This window comes from Carcharhinus amblyrhynchos, unplaced genomic scaffold, assembly GCF_965287045.1.
Source record: "Carcharhinus amblyrhynchos unplaced genomic scaffold, sCarAmb.v2.hapA scaffold_43, whole genome shotgun sequence".
NCBI lineage: Eukaryota > Metazoa > Chordata > Chondrichthyes > Carcharhiniformes > Carcharhinidae > Carcharhinus > Carcharhinus amblyrhynchos.
The window spans coordinates 2,537,264-2,550,116 of NW_027649784.1; positions in this window are offsets into that span (position 1 = coordinate 2,537,264).

The window sequence follows — 12,853 nt, forward strand, 5'->3', positions numbered from 1 at the left end:
AGGTGGAGAATTGCAGAGAGAGATACAGGAGCACTTTATCACATTGCTGGACTAACAGCACACACACATCCAAACAGCCACATCTGTAGAGTTTCCGGTTCCTGTGTCGGGGAACGTTGCTGTAATCTCAGTAACTGTACACGTGCTGAACTGAGCTGTGTGTGTGTGTATTAAACATATTTACAGGCCAAGCCTTCTCTCTGGCGCACCATTCTCAGTGGCTGCACCTTGTGGCAGAGTTTCTCAGTGCTTTCATTCTGCATTCTCTGCATTGCCTTAATTCAGTGGGAGCAGACACTGTGTGTTAAACAGTGAGGGATCATTCCCAATGGGAGCAGACACTGGGGGTTAAACAGTGAGGGATCATTCCCAGTGGGAGCAGACACTGTGTGTTAAACAGTGAGGGATCATTCCCAATGGGAGCAGACACTGTGTGTTAAACAGTGAGGGATCATTCCCAATGGGAGCAGACACTGGGGGTTAAACAGTAAGGGATCATTCCCAATGGGAGCAGACACTGGAGGTTAAACAGTGAGGGATCATTCCCAATGGAAGCAGACACTGTGGGTTAAACAGTGAGGGATCATTCCCAATGGAAGCAGACACTGTGTGTTAAACAGTGAGGGATCATTCCCAATGGAAGCAGACACTGGGGGTTAAACAGTGAGGGATCATTCCCAATGGAAGCAGACACTGGGGGTTAAACAGTGAGGGATCATTCCCAATGGAAGCAGACACTGTGGGTTAAGCAGCGAGGGATCATTCCCAATGGGAGCAGACACTGGGGGTTAAACAGCGAGGGATCATTCCCAATGGGAGCAGACACTGTGCGTTAAACAGCTAGGGATCATTCCCAGTGGGAGCAGACACTGGGGGTTAAACAGTGAGGGATCATTCCCAGTGGGAGCAGACACTGTGGGTTAAACAGTGAGGGATCATTCCCAGTGGGAACAGACACTGGGGGTTAAACAGTGAGGGATCATTCCCAGTGGGAGCAGACACTGTGGGTTAAACAGCAAGGGATCATTCCCAATGGGAGCAGACACTGGGGGTTAAACAGTGAGGGATCATTCCCAGTGGGAGCAGACACTGGGGGTTAAACAGTGCGGGATCATTCCCAGTGGGAGCAGACACTGGGGGTTAAACAGTGCGGGATCATTCCCAGTGGGAGCAGACACTGGGGGTTAAACAGTGAGGGATCATTCCCAATGGGAGCAGACACTCTGTGTTAAACAGTGAGGGATCATTCCCAATGGAAGCAGACACTGGGGGTTAAACAGTGAGGGATCATTCCCAGTGGGAGCAGACACTCTGTGTTAAACAGTAAGGGATCATTCCCAATGGGAGCAGACACTGGGGGTTAAACAGTAAGGGATCATTCCCAATGGGAGCAGATACTGGGGGTCAAACAGTGAGGGATCATTCCCAGTGGGAGCAGACACTGTGTGTTAAACAGTAAGGGATCATTCCCAATGGGAGCAGACACTGGGGGTTAAACAGCAAGGGATCATTCCCAGTGGGAGCAGACACTGTGGGTTAAACAGCGAGGGATCATTCCCAGTGGGAACAGACACTGTGCGTTAAACAGCTAGGGATCATTCCCAGTGGGAGCAGACACTGGGGGTTAAACAGTGAGGGATCATTCCCAGTGGGAGCAGACACTGTGGGTTAAACAGTGAGGGATCATTCCCAGTGGGAACAGACACTGGGGGTTAAACAGTGAGGGATCATTCCCAGTGGGAGCAGACACTGTGGGTTAAACAGCAAGGGATCATTCCCAATGGGAGCAGACACTGGGGGTTAAACAGTGAGGGATCATTCCCAATGGGAGCAGACACTGGGGGTTAAGCAGTGAGGGATCATTCCCAATGGGAGCAGACACTCTGTGTTAAACAGTGAGGGATCATTCCCAATGGAAGCAGACACTGGGGGTTAAACAGTGAGGGATCATTCCCAATGGAAGCAGACACTGGGGGTTAAGCAGCGAGGGATCATTCCCAGTGGGAGCAGACACTGTGTGTTAAACAGTAAGGGATCATTCCCAATGGGAGCAGACACTGGGGGTTAAACAGTGAGGGATCATTCCCAGTGGGAGCAGACACTGCGTGTTAAACAGCGAGGGATCATTCCCAATGGGAGCAGACACTGGGGGTTAAACAGTGAGGGATCATTCCCAGTGGGAGCAGACACTGTGGGTTAAACAGCGAGGGAGCATTCCCAGTGGGAGCAGACACTGTGTGTTAAACAGTAAGGGATCATTCCCAATGGGAGCAGACACTGGGGGTTAAACAGTGAGGGATCATTCCCAGTGGGAGCAGACACTGTGTGTTAAACAGCGAGGGATCATTCCCAATGGGAGCAGACACTGCGGGTTAAACAGTGAGGGATCATTCCCAATGGAAGCAGACACTGTGGGTTAAACAGTGAGGGATCATTCCCAGTGGGAGCAGACACTGTGTGTTAAACAGCGAGGGATCATTCCCAATGGGAGCAGACACTGCGGGTTAAACAGTGAGGGATCATTCCCAGTGGGAGCAGACACTGGGGGTTAAACAGTAAGGGATCATTCCCAATGGGAGCAGACACTGTGGATTAAACAGTGAGGGATCATTCCCAATGGAAGCAGACACTGTGGGTTAAACAGCGAGGGATCATTCCCAGTGGGAGCAGACACTGTGGGTTAAACAGCGAGGGATCATTCCCAATGGAAGCAGACACTGGGGGTTAAACAGTAAGGGATCATTCCCAATGGGAGCAGACACTGTGGATTAAACAGTGAGGGATCATTCCCAATGGAAGCAGACACTGTGTGTTAAACAGTGAGGGATCATTCCCAATGGGAGCAGACACTGCGGGTTAAACAGTAAGGGATCATTCCCAATGGGAGCAGACACTGGAGGTTAAACAGTAAGGGATCATTCCCAATGGGAGCAGACACTCTGTGTTAAACAGTGAGGGATCATTCCCAATGGAAGCAGACACTGTGTGTTAAACAGTGAGGGATCATTCCCAATGGGAGCAGACACTGCGGGTTAAACAGTAAGGGATCATTCCCAATGGGAGCAGACACTGGAGGTTAAACAGTAAGGGATCATTCCCAATGGGAGCAGACACTCTGTGTTAAACAGTGAGGGATCATTCCCAATGGGAGCAGACACTGGAGGTTAAACAGTGAGGGATCATTCCCAGTGGGAGCAGACACTGTGGGTTAAACAGCGAGGGATCATTCCCAGTGGGAGCAGACACTGTGGATTAAACAGTGAGGGATCATTCCCAATGGGAGCAGACACTGTGTGTTAAACAGTGAGGGATCATTCCCAATGGGAGCAGACACTGGGGGTTAAACAGTGAGGGATCATTCCCAATGGGAGCAGACACTGTGTGTTAAACAGTGAGGGATCATTCCCAATGGGAGCAGACACTGTGTGTTAAACAGTGAGGGATCATTCCCAGTGGGAGCAGACACTGTGTGTTAAACAGTAAGGGATCATTCCCAATGGGAGCAGACACTGTGTGTTAAACAGTGAGGGATCATTCCCAATGGGAGCAGACACTGTGTGTTAAACAGTGAGGGATCATTCCCAGTGGGAGCAGACACTGTGTGTTAAACAGTGAGGGATCATTCCCAATGGGAGCAGACACTGTGGGTTAAACAGTGAGGGATCATTCCCAATGGGAGCAGACACTGTGTGTTAAACAGCGAGGGATCATTCCCAATGGGAGCAGACACTGCGGGTTAAACAGTGAGGGATCATTCCCAATGGAAGCAGACACTGGGGGTTAAACAGTAAGGGATCATTCCCAATGGGAGCAGACACTGTGGATTAAACAGTGAGGGATCATTCCCAATGGAAGCAGACACTGTGGGTTAAACAGCGAGGGATCATTCCCAGTGGGAGCAGACACTGTGTGTTAAACAGCGAGGGATCATTCCCAATGGGAGCAGACACTGCGGGTTAAACAGTGAGGGATCATTCCCAATGGAAGCAGACACTGGGGGTTAAACAGTGAGGGATCATTCCCAATGGGAGCAGACACTGTGGATTAAACAGTGAGGGATCATTCCCAATGGAAGCAGACACTGGGGGTTAAACAGTGAGGGATCATTCCCAGTGGGAGCAGACACTGTGTGTTAAACAGTGAGGGATCATTCCCAATGGAAGCAGACACTGGGGGTTAAACAGTAAGGGATCATTCCCAGTGGGAGCAGATACTGGGGGTCAAACAGTGAGGGATCATTCCCAGTGGGAGCAGACACTGTGTGTTAAACAGTGAGGGATCATTCCCAATGGAAGCAGACACTGTGGGTTAAACAGTAAGGGATCATTCCCAATGGGAGCAGACACTGTGGATTAAACAGTGAGGGATCATTCCCAATGGAAGCAGACACTGTGTGTTAAACAGTAAGGGATCATTCCCAATGGGAGCAGACACTGTGGGTTAAACAGCGAGGGATCATTCCCAGTGGGAGCAGACACTGTGGATTAAACAGTGAGGGATCATTCCCAGTGGGAGCAGACACTGTGTGTTAAACAGTGAGGGATCATTCCCAGTGGGAGCAGACACTGGGGGTTAAACAGTGAGGGATCATTCCCAATGGGAGCAGACACTGGGGGTTAAACAGTGAGGGATCATTCCCAATGGGAGCAGACACTGTGTGTTAAACAGCGAGGGATCATTCCCAATGGGAGCAGACACTGGGGGTTAAACAGTGAGGGATCATTCCCAATGGAAGCAGACACTGTGGGTTAAACAGCGAGGGATCATTCCCAGTGGGAGCAGACACTGTGTGTTAAACAGCGAGGGATCATTCCCAATGGGAGCAGACACTGTGTGTTAAACAGTGAGGGATCATTCCCAATGGGAGCAGACACTGGGGGTTAAACAGTGAGGGATCATTCCCAATGGAAGCAGACACTGTGGGTTAAACAGCGAGGGATCATTCCCAGTGGGAGCAGACACTGTGTGTTAAACAGCGAGGGATCATTCCCAATGGGAGCAGACACTGTGTGTTAAACAGTGAGGGATCATTCCCAATGGGAGCAGACACTGGGGGTTAAACAGCGAGGGATCATTCCCAATGGGAGCAGACACTGGAGATTAAACAGTGAGGGATCATTCCCAGTGGGAGCAGACACTGTGGGTTAAACAGCGAGGGATCATTCCCAATGGAAGCAGACACTGTGTGTTAAACAGTGAGGGATCATTCCCAGTGGGAGCAGACACTGTGTGTTAAACAGTGAGGGATCATTCCCAATGGGAGCAGACACTGGGGGTTAAACAGTGAGGGATCATTCCCAATGGAAGCAGACACTGTGGGTTAAACAGCGAGGGATCATTCCCAGTGGGAGCAGACACTGTGTGTTAAACAGCGAGGGATCATTCCCAATGGGAGCAGACACTGTGTGTTAAACAGTGAGGGATCATTCCCAATGGGAGCAGACACTGGGGGTTAAACAGCGAGGGATCATTCCCAATGGGAGCAGACACTGGAGATTAAACAGTGAGGGATCATTCCCAGTGGGAGCAGACACTGTGGGTTAAACAGCGAGGGATCATTCCCAATGGAAGCAGACACTGTGTGTTAAACAGTGAGGGATCATTCCCAATGGAAGCAGACACTGGGGGTTAAACAGTAAGGGATCATTCCCAATGGGAGCAGACACTGTGTGTTAAACAGTGAGGGATCATTCCCAATGGGAGCAGACACTGTGTGTTAAACAGCGAGGGATCATTCCCAATGGGAGCAGACACTGTGGGTTAAACAGCGAGGGATCATTCCCAGTGGGAGCAGACACTGTGTGTTAAACAGCGAGGGATCATTCCCAATGGGAGCAGACACTGTGTGTTAAACAGCGAGGGATCATTCCCAATGGGAGCAGACACTGCGGGTTAAACAGTGAGGGATCATTCCCAATGGAAGCAGACACTGGGGGTTAAACAGTAAGGGATCATTCCCAATGGGAGCAGACACTGTGGGTTAAACAGCGAGGGATCATTCCCAATGGGAGCAGACACTGTGTGTTAAACAGCGAGGGATCATTCCCAATGGGAGCAGACACTGGGGGTTAAACAGTGAGGGATCATTCCCAATGGGAGCAGACACTGGGGGTTAAACAGTGAGGGATCATTCCCAATGGGAGCAGACACTGGGGGTTAAGCAGTGAGGGATCATTCCCAGTGGGAGCAGACACTGTGTGTTAAACAGTAAGGGATCATTCCCAATGGGAGCAGACACTGGGGGTTAAACAGCGAGGGATCATTCCCAGTGGGAGCAGACACTGTGGATTAAACAGCGAGGGATCATTCCCAGTGGGAGCAGACACTGTGTGTTAAACAGCGAGGGATCATTCCCAGTGGGAGCAGACACTGGGGGTTAAACAGTGAGGGATCATTCCCAGTGGGAGCAGACACTGTGGGTTAAACAGCGAGGGATCATTCCCAGTGGGAGCAGACACTGGGGGTTAAACAGTAAGGGATCATTCCCAATGGGAGCAGACACTGGGGGTTAAACAGTGAGGGATCATTCCCAGTGGGAGCAGACACTGTGGGTTAAACAGTGAGGGATCATTCCCAGTGGGAGCAGACACTGGGGGTTAAACAGTAAGGGATCATTCCCAATGGGAGCAGACACTGGGGGTTAAACAGTGAGGGATCATTCCCAATGGGAGCAGACACTGGGGGTTAAACAGCGAGGGATCATTCCCAGTGGGAGCAGACACAATGGGATCATTCCCAGCGGGAATCTCAGGCTGGAACCTGATCCACTCTCACCTCACACTGACTGAGCTGATCTGATCTGGCACATCATCCCAGCCTTTTATTCCCTTATTCAATCTGCTTCCCCCTCCTTCCATCTCACACTCAACATTGCAGTAAGAAGTCTCACAACCTTACAGCTTTAGGTTTTTAGGTATCCAGCTCACTAACAACCTGTCCTGGTCTCCCCCCCCCCAACACTATAGTTATCTCACTAACTATCCTGGCCTGGGACAATTCACATCCCTTTAACCTGTGATTATCCTTCTCTCCACTCACACTGTATGCACTTGTAAAGACTCACATTCCAACCATTATCTCGCAGCTGTGTCTCTGTCTGTGAACCCAACTCTCCCCTCACCTGATGCAGGAGCAGTGCTCCGAAAGCTTGTGCCATCAAATAAATCTGTTGGCCTTTAACCTGGTGTTGTGAGACTCCTTACTGTTTCCACCCCAGTCCAACAGCAGCATCATGACACTCAAGGTTGGATGAGGGGGAATTAGTACTTTTTTTAACCAGTACCTGTCTCAGGACGGCAGTGACACCAGCCAGGGACACAGTACTCACTCTGAATACCAACCAGCGGCTCCTTGATCCATATCAGCCCTGGAATCATCCCTCATTACCCCCTTTCATTCTCTGTATTCTGCTCTCCCTCACTCACCCCCTGCCACTCACTGTTCACCAGCCGGTTGTGTGGAAATAGCTTCCTTTTATATCTAGAAATAGGGATGTTTCACTGCAATTGTTGGTGAGGCCACAGCTGGAGTATTGTGTGCATATTTGGTATTTTTATCTGAGGAAGGATGTCCTTGCTGTAGAGGGAGTACGGTGAAGGTTTACCAGGCTGATTCCTGGGATGGCAGGTCTGTCATACAAGGAGAGACGAAGTTGGCTCGGATTATATTCACTGGAGTTAAGGAGAGTGAGAGGGGATCTGATAGAAACTTATAAAATTCTAACAGGGTTAGACAGGGTAGATTCATGTTTCCGATAGTGGGGGGAGTCCAGAGCTAGGGGGTCAGAGTTTGAGGATAAGGACTTTTAGAACTGAGATGAAGAGAAATTTTTTCACCCAGAGGGTGGTGAATGTGTGGAATTCACTCTCACAGAAAGCAGCTGAGGCCAAAATGTTGTGTGATTTCAAGAAGGAATTAGATATCGCTCTTGGGGCTAAAGGGATCGAGGGACATGGGGGGGGATCAGGATATTGAATTTGCTGATCAGCCATGATCAAAATGAATGGCGGGGCAGGCTGGAAGGGCTGATTGGCCTCCTGCTGCTTCTAGTCTCTGTGTTTCTGTGTTTAATGCAACAGTGAGGGGGTGCAGGATCTCACCTCTATTCTGCTCAGACCCAGAGATTCACACTCTCATCTCTGACTCACAAGGGCCTGGGTTCAAGTGTCAGGATGTGGAGATGCTGGTGTTGGACTGGGGTAAACACAGTAAGAAATCTCACCAGGTTAAAGTCCAACAGGTTTATTTGGTAGCAAACGCCACTAGCTTTTGGAGCTCTGCCCCTTCATCTGGTGAGTCACCTGACGAAGGAGCAGCACTCCGAAAGCTAGTGGTGTTTACTACCAGATAAACCTACTGGGACTTTAACCTGGTGTTGTGAGATTTCTTTAAGTGTCAGGTCACATCACGCAGACTAACAGTACTGAGGCTCTGCTGCACTGTTAGAAGGTGTGCTTCCTTCCTGAAGCCGCTAGGGGCTGCAGTGGGTGACGGTTTGGTCTCTGGGTGAAGGAATGATGTAGAAGAGCGGAAGTCTCTCTCTCTCTCTGTCTTGTTTTCAGAGCCCTTTCACTGTCTTTGTAGGGAAGGGACACACTACCATCCTCTGCTGGAGGAGTGCCGCTATGACAGGCGCTGCTCTCTGATTCTCACAGAGGTTCAGAGGGTGGAGACAGTTTGATTAAAGTGGGAAGACTGAACAATACCGTCAGGGATTTCTCGTGGAAATTCGGGTGGTGTGTTTATCTTTTTATCACCGGACGCTGTGTCTGAACTGGGATAAGACGCGTCCTTTTGAAAACTGTATTGTTTTCTCAGCGTTTTACAGATGCGCTAGGCTACAGATTGCTGTGATTAGGAAGGTTTTCACAAATCAGCTGGAATGGCTTCAATCTTTATAAAAGTTCTTCCAGAATTCATTGAACACATCACCCTCAATCCTCCCCTCCCTCCCTTTGTCTGTCTGTCTCTCTCCCCACTCTCTCCCTCTCTCTCTCTGTCTGTCTTTCTCTCACTCTCTCTCTCTCTCTCTCTGTCTGTCTCTCTCCCCTGCTCCCTCTCTCTCAGCCTCTCTCTCCCTCACTCTCTCTCTCTCAGCCCCTCTCTCCCTCCCTCTGTCTGTCTCTCTCCCTGGCTCCTTCCCTCTCACACTCTCTCCCTCTCTGTCTCCCTCCCTCTCTCCCCATCTCTCTCCTTCCCTCTCCATATTCCTCTCCATTTCTCCCTCTCCCCCCATCTTCCTCACTCTCTCTCTCCCTCTCTCTCAGTCCCTCCTTTCTCTCTCTCTCTCTCTCCAGCTCTGCCTCTCCCTACCCCCTTCCCCCTCCCCCTCCCTCTCTCTCTCTCTCTCCCTCTATTTCTCTCACACTCTCTTTCCTTTCCTCTCTCCCGTTTCCTCACTCCCTCTCTCTACATGCCCAGCGTGTATCTGTGTTGCTGCTCCTCTCATTTTAGGTCAGTGTTGTCGAGATGTTCCCTCCCTCTTATTGAATTCCTGATGCCTTCCACTCTGCTGCTGCTGTAGCACCTTCTTCCATTGGGAAAAAGTCTGAGGTCATGTATCCAACTGACTCAAGAACAGCTTCTTCCCTGCTGCTGTCAGACTTTTGAATGAACCTACCTCGCAGTAAGTTGATCTTTTTCTGCAGCCTAGCTATGACTGTAACATTTATTCTTCTTCCCTGTCCTTATCACCACTCCCAAACATTACCTTTACCTCTGCCATTTTAAGTTGATATTCACCTTTCACTTCCACATTTTGAAATTAAAATTTTCTCTTTTCTTTTTCCTCTACAAAGTGTCATGTAAGTGTACCTTTCAGAATGTTTTTTTTTAAAGAAAAACCTTTCAACTTACAGCTTCATTGATGTCATTGGAGGTGGAGCTAAGCTGTGGCAGTCATGTGAAAGGGATTTTTTTCCTCTTTGGAGTTTCAGTTTTGTTTTGGGAAGTGTGTTGGAAGCAGTTTAACAGCAAGCTAAGAAACAATCTCTCTCTCTTCCTGTTCTTTTTGTTTGGTTCTGAAACTATCAGTTAGCTGATGGCTTACTACCTTAAAGAAGCTGCGTTTTGAGAAACAGATTTTACTACAACCTCTTCTGAGTTTCTTCACAAGGGATTTTCAGCACTCAAGCCAAGAGGCTGGATTCCTGTAACAAATGTGCATTAACCCAGCTGAGTTAAGTTAATGGGAAGGGTCCTGACAGATAGGACTAATGATCATTTGGAAAGATGCGGTTTAATCCGGGGTAGTCAGCACGGTTTCATGAGAGATAAGTCCTGCCTCACAAATTTGATTGAATTCTTTTCAGGAGGTAACTAAGTGTGTAGATGAAGGTAGAGCAGTTGATGTCATATACATGGATTTTAGTAAGGCATTTGATAAGGTTCCCCATGGTAGGCTCATGAAGAAGGTAAGGAGATGTGGGATAGAAGGAAATTTGTCCGATTGGATTAGTAACTGGCTGTATCATAGAAGACAGAAGGGACATAGAAGACATAGCTCGGCACAACATTGAGGGCCGAAGGGCCTGTACTGTGCTGTAATGTTCTGTGTTAACCTATGCTATTTTGTGCTTATTTAGAGGGTTTTGTGTACTAGATGTTAGGTTTGGTTGGAACACATTAGAGATATTTCCTTAAGGGTTACACATTATCGTGATTGTTCAGCTTCTTGCCTATAACTGTTAAAACTTCTTACTAATTGTCTTACAACACATGTCAATAATACTCTTTAATTAAACTCTGCTTTTGGTAAAAGCTCCTCGTGGGTCAGTTGGATTGTATCTGTAGTGAAACATCTCAGGCTCATCCTAGTCAAATTCAACGTAAAAAGTTACAGGTCAAACGAGCTTCACAGAAGACCTTGCAGTATCCGACCTGGCATGTAACATGGGCCTTTTCTTTTCGCTATATTTCAAGCAACGTGAATTATTTCAATTGTCCCTCTTTCTCTCGCCTTTGCAAGGGCTATTCTCTCTTTCCCCTTTACTTCACAATTCAAAGTATTCCATTTCCTTTTCATGTTCAAACTGTTTTAGTTCTTTTCCTCTTTGTTCCTCTCTCTCTCTCTCTTGCATTTGCTCCTGTTCCTCTTCACTTTCTTTTAATTCAAGCCGTTTTATCTGTAATTGAATTCTGGCCTTTTCCAATGATCCTGACTATGTTTCTGGCAATTATTTCTGCCTTCCTCGTCCCTCGTCCCTGTCACAGCAAACCACAGCATTTTTTTGCCACCGTTTGTAAATCGCCCTGAATAACTTCTTCCACTTCCAGGAAATTTTTAACCACAGAAAGAGCCATTATTCAATGATCCACTCCCTATTTAAATAGACCGAATACAACAGCTGGAAAGAAAACACACACATATTCACCACTCACTGACTTTGAGTCCAGTGATCCCAAACCCAATAAGGAATATAAATCCAGGAGGACACCCCACCTCCCCGCCACACCCACACACACACACACACGCGCGCAATTTGTTAAGGACGAGATGAGAAACTCCAAGGTAGATTATGAAGTTAGACTAGACTCAAACTTTTACATTTGATTTGGTGTTAGAGTGAGCACAAGGTGTTTCACTCTAGATATGATTTAGGCGACCCACTAGGAAGCTTTTATCAAAACAAACTACGTTTAAGAACAGTTAGAAAATAACAAAATGAATTGGCACAACTTTTACCAATTGAAATTCGTCGAAGTTTATTTATTAGTCACAAAGTAAGGCTTACATTAACACTGCAATGAAGTTACTGTGAAATTCACCACACTCCGACACCTGTTCGGGCCAATGCGCCCAACCAGCACGTCTTTCCAGTCTGTGGGATGAAACCAGTGCACCCGGGAGAGAGCCAAACAGACACAGGGAGAACGTGCAGACTCCACACAGATAGCGAACCAAGCTGGGAATCAAACCAAGGTCCCTGGCGCTCTGAGGCAGCACTGCCAACCACTGTGCCATCCAACAAGTACTTACACTTCACAAAGTCTAATTCTTAACAGCTAGCTACCTCTGCTGTTCCAACATAACAGTATCCCCACAGACTCTCTTTAGAACCAGTTCGCACAGAAGCCAAAGATGTTTGTGTACACTTAATTTGCAACATTTTGGTACATCTGGAGACTGATCCAGACAGAACCTCATTCTCATTAGAAACTTCCAGAGAGAGCTCTACTCCTAAACAGTAGAATCTCAGAGAAAAAGGCTTATTTCTTGGCATATTCCAGTCTTCAAACACAGCAAGAGATACAAAGGAAGCAATCTCTCTCTAAAAATCCCAAAGCAGAGTTCTTTGTGTAAGCCTAACCCCACCCGGTCATATGACCTTACCTGTTAATCAACCTAACCAAGTACTACTCTGCAATATCCCAGGGGAAAGCACAAAACAACAGAACACTGCATTAGTTCAGATTAAACAAAGAGTGGTGAAGAAGGCATTCAACATGCTTTGTTTCACTGGTCAGAACATTGCAGGTTAGGAGGATTGGCCATGCTAAGTGGCCCCTTAGTGTCCAAAGATGTGTAGGTTAGGTGGATTGGCCATGCTAAATTGCACCCAAGTGTCCAAAGATGTGCAGGTTAGGTGGATTGGCCACGCTAAATTGCCCCTTAGTGCCCAAAGATGTGCAGGTTAGGGGGACTGGCAATGCTAAATTGCCCCTTAGTGTCCAAAGATGTGCAGGTTAGGTGGATTGGCCATGCTAAATTGCGCCTTAGTGTCCAAAGATGTGCAGGTTAGGGGGATTGGCCATGCTAAATTGTCCCTTAGTGTCCAAAGATGTGCAGATTGGAGGGATTGGTCGTGCTAAATTACCCCTTCGTGTCAGAGGGAGTAGCAGGGTAAATACACGG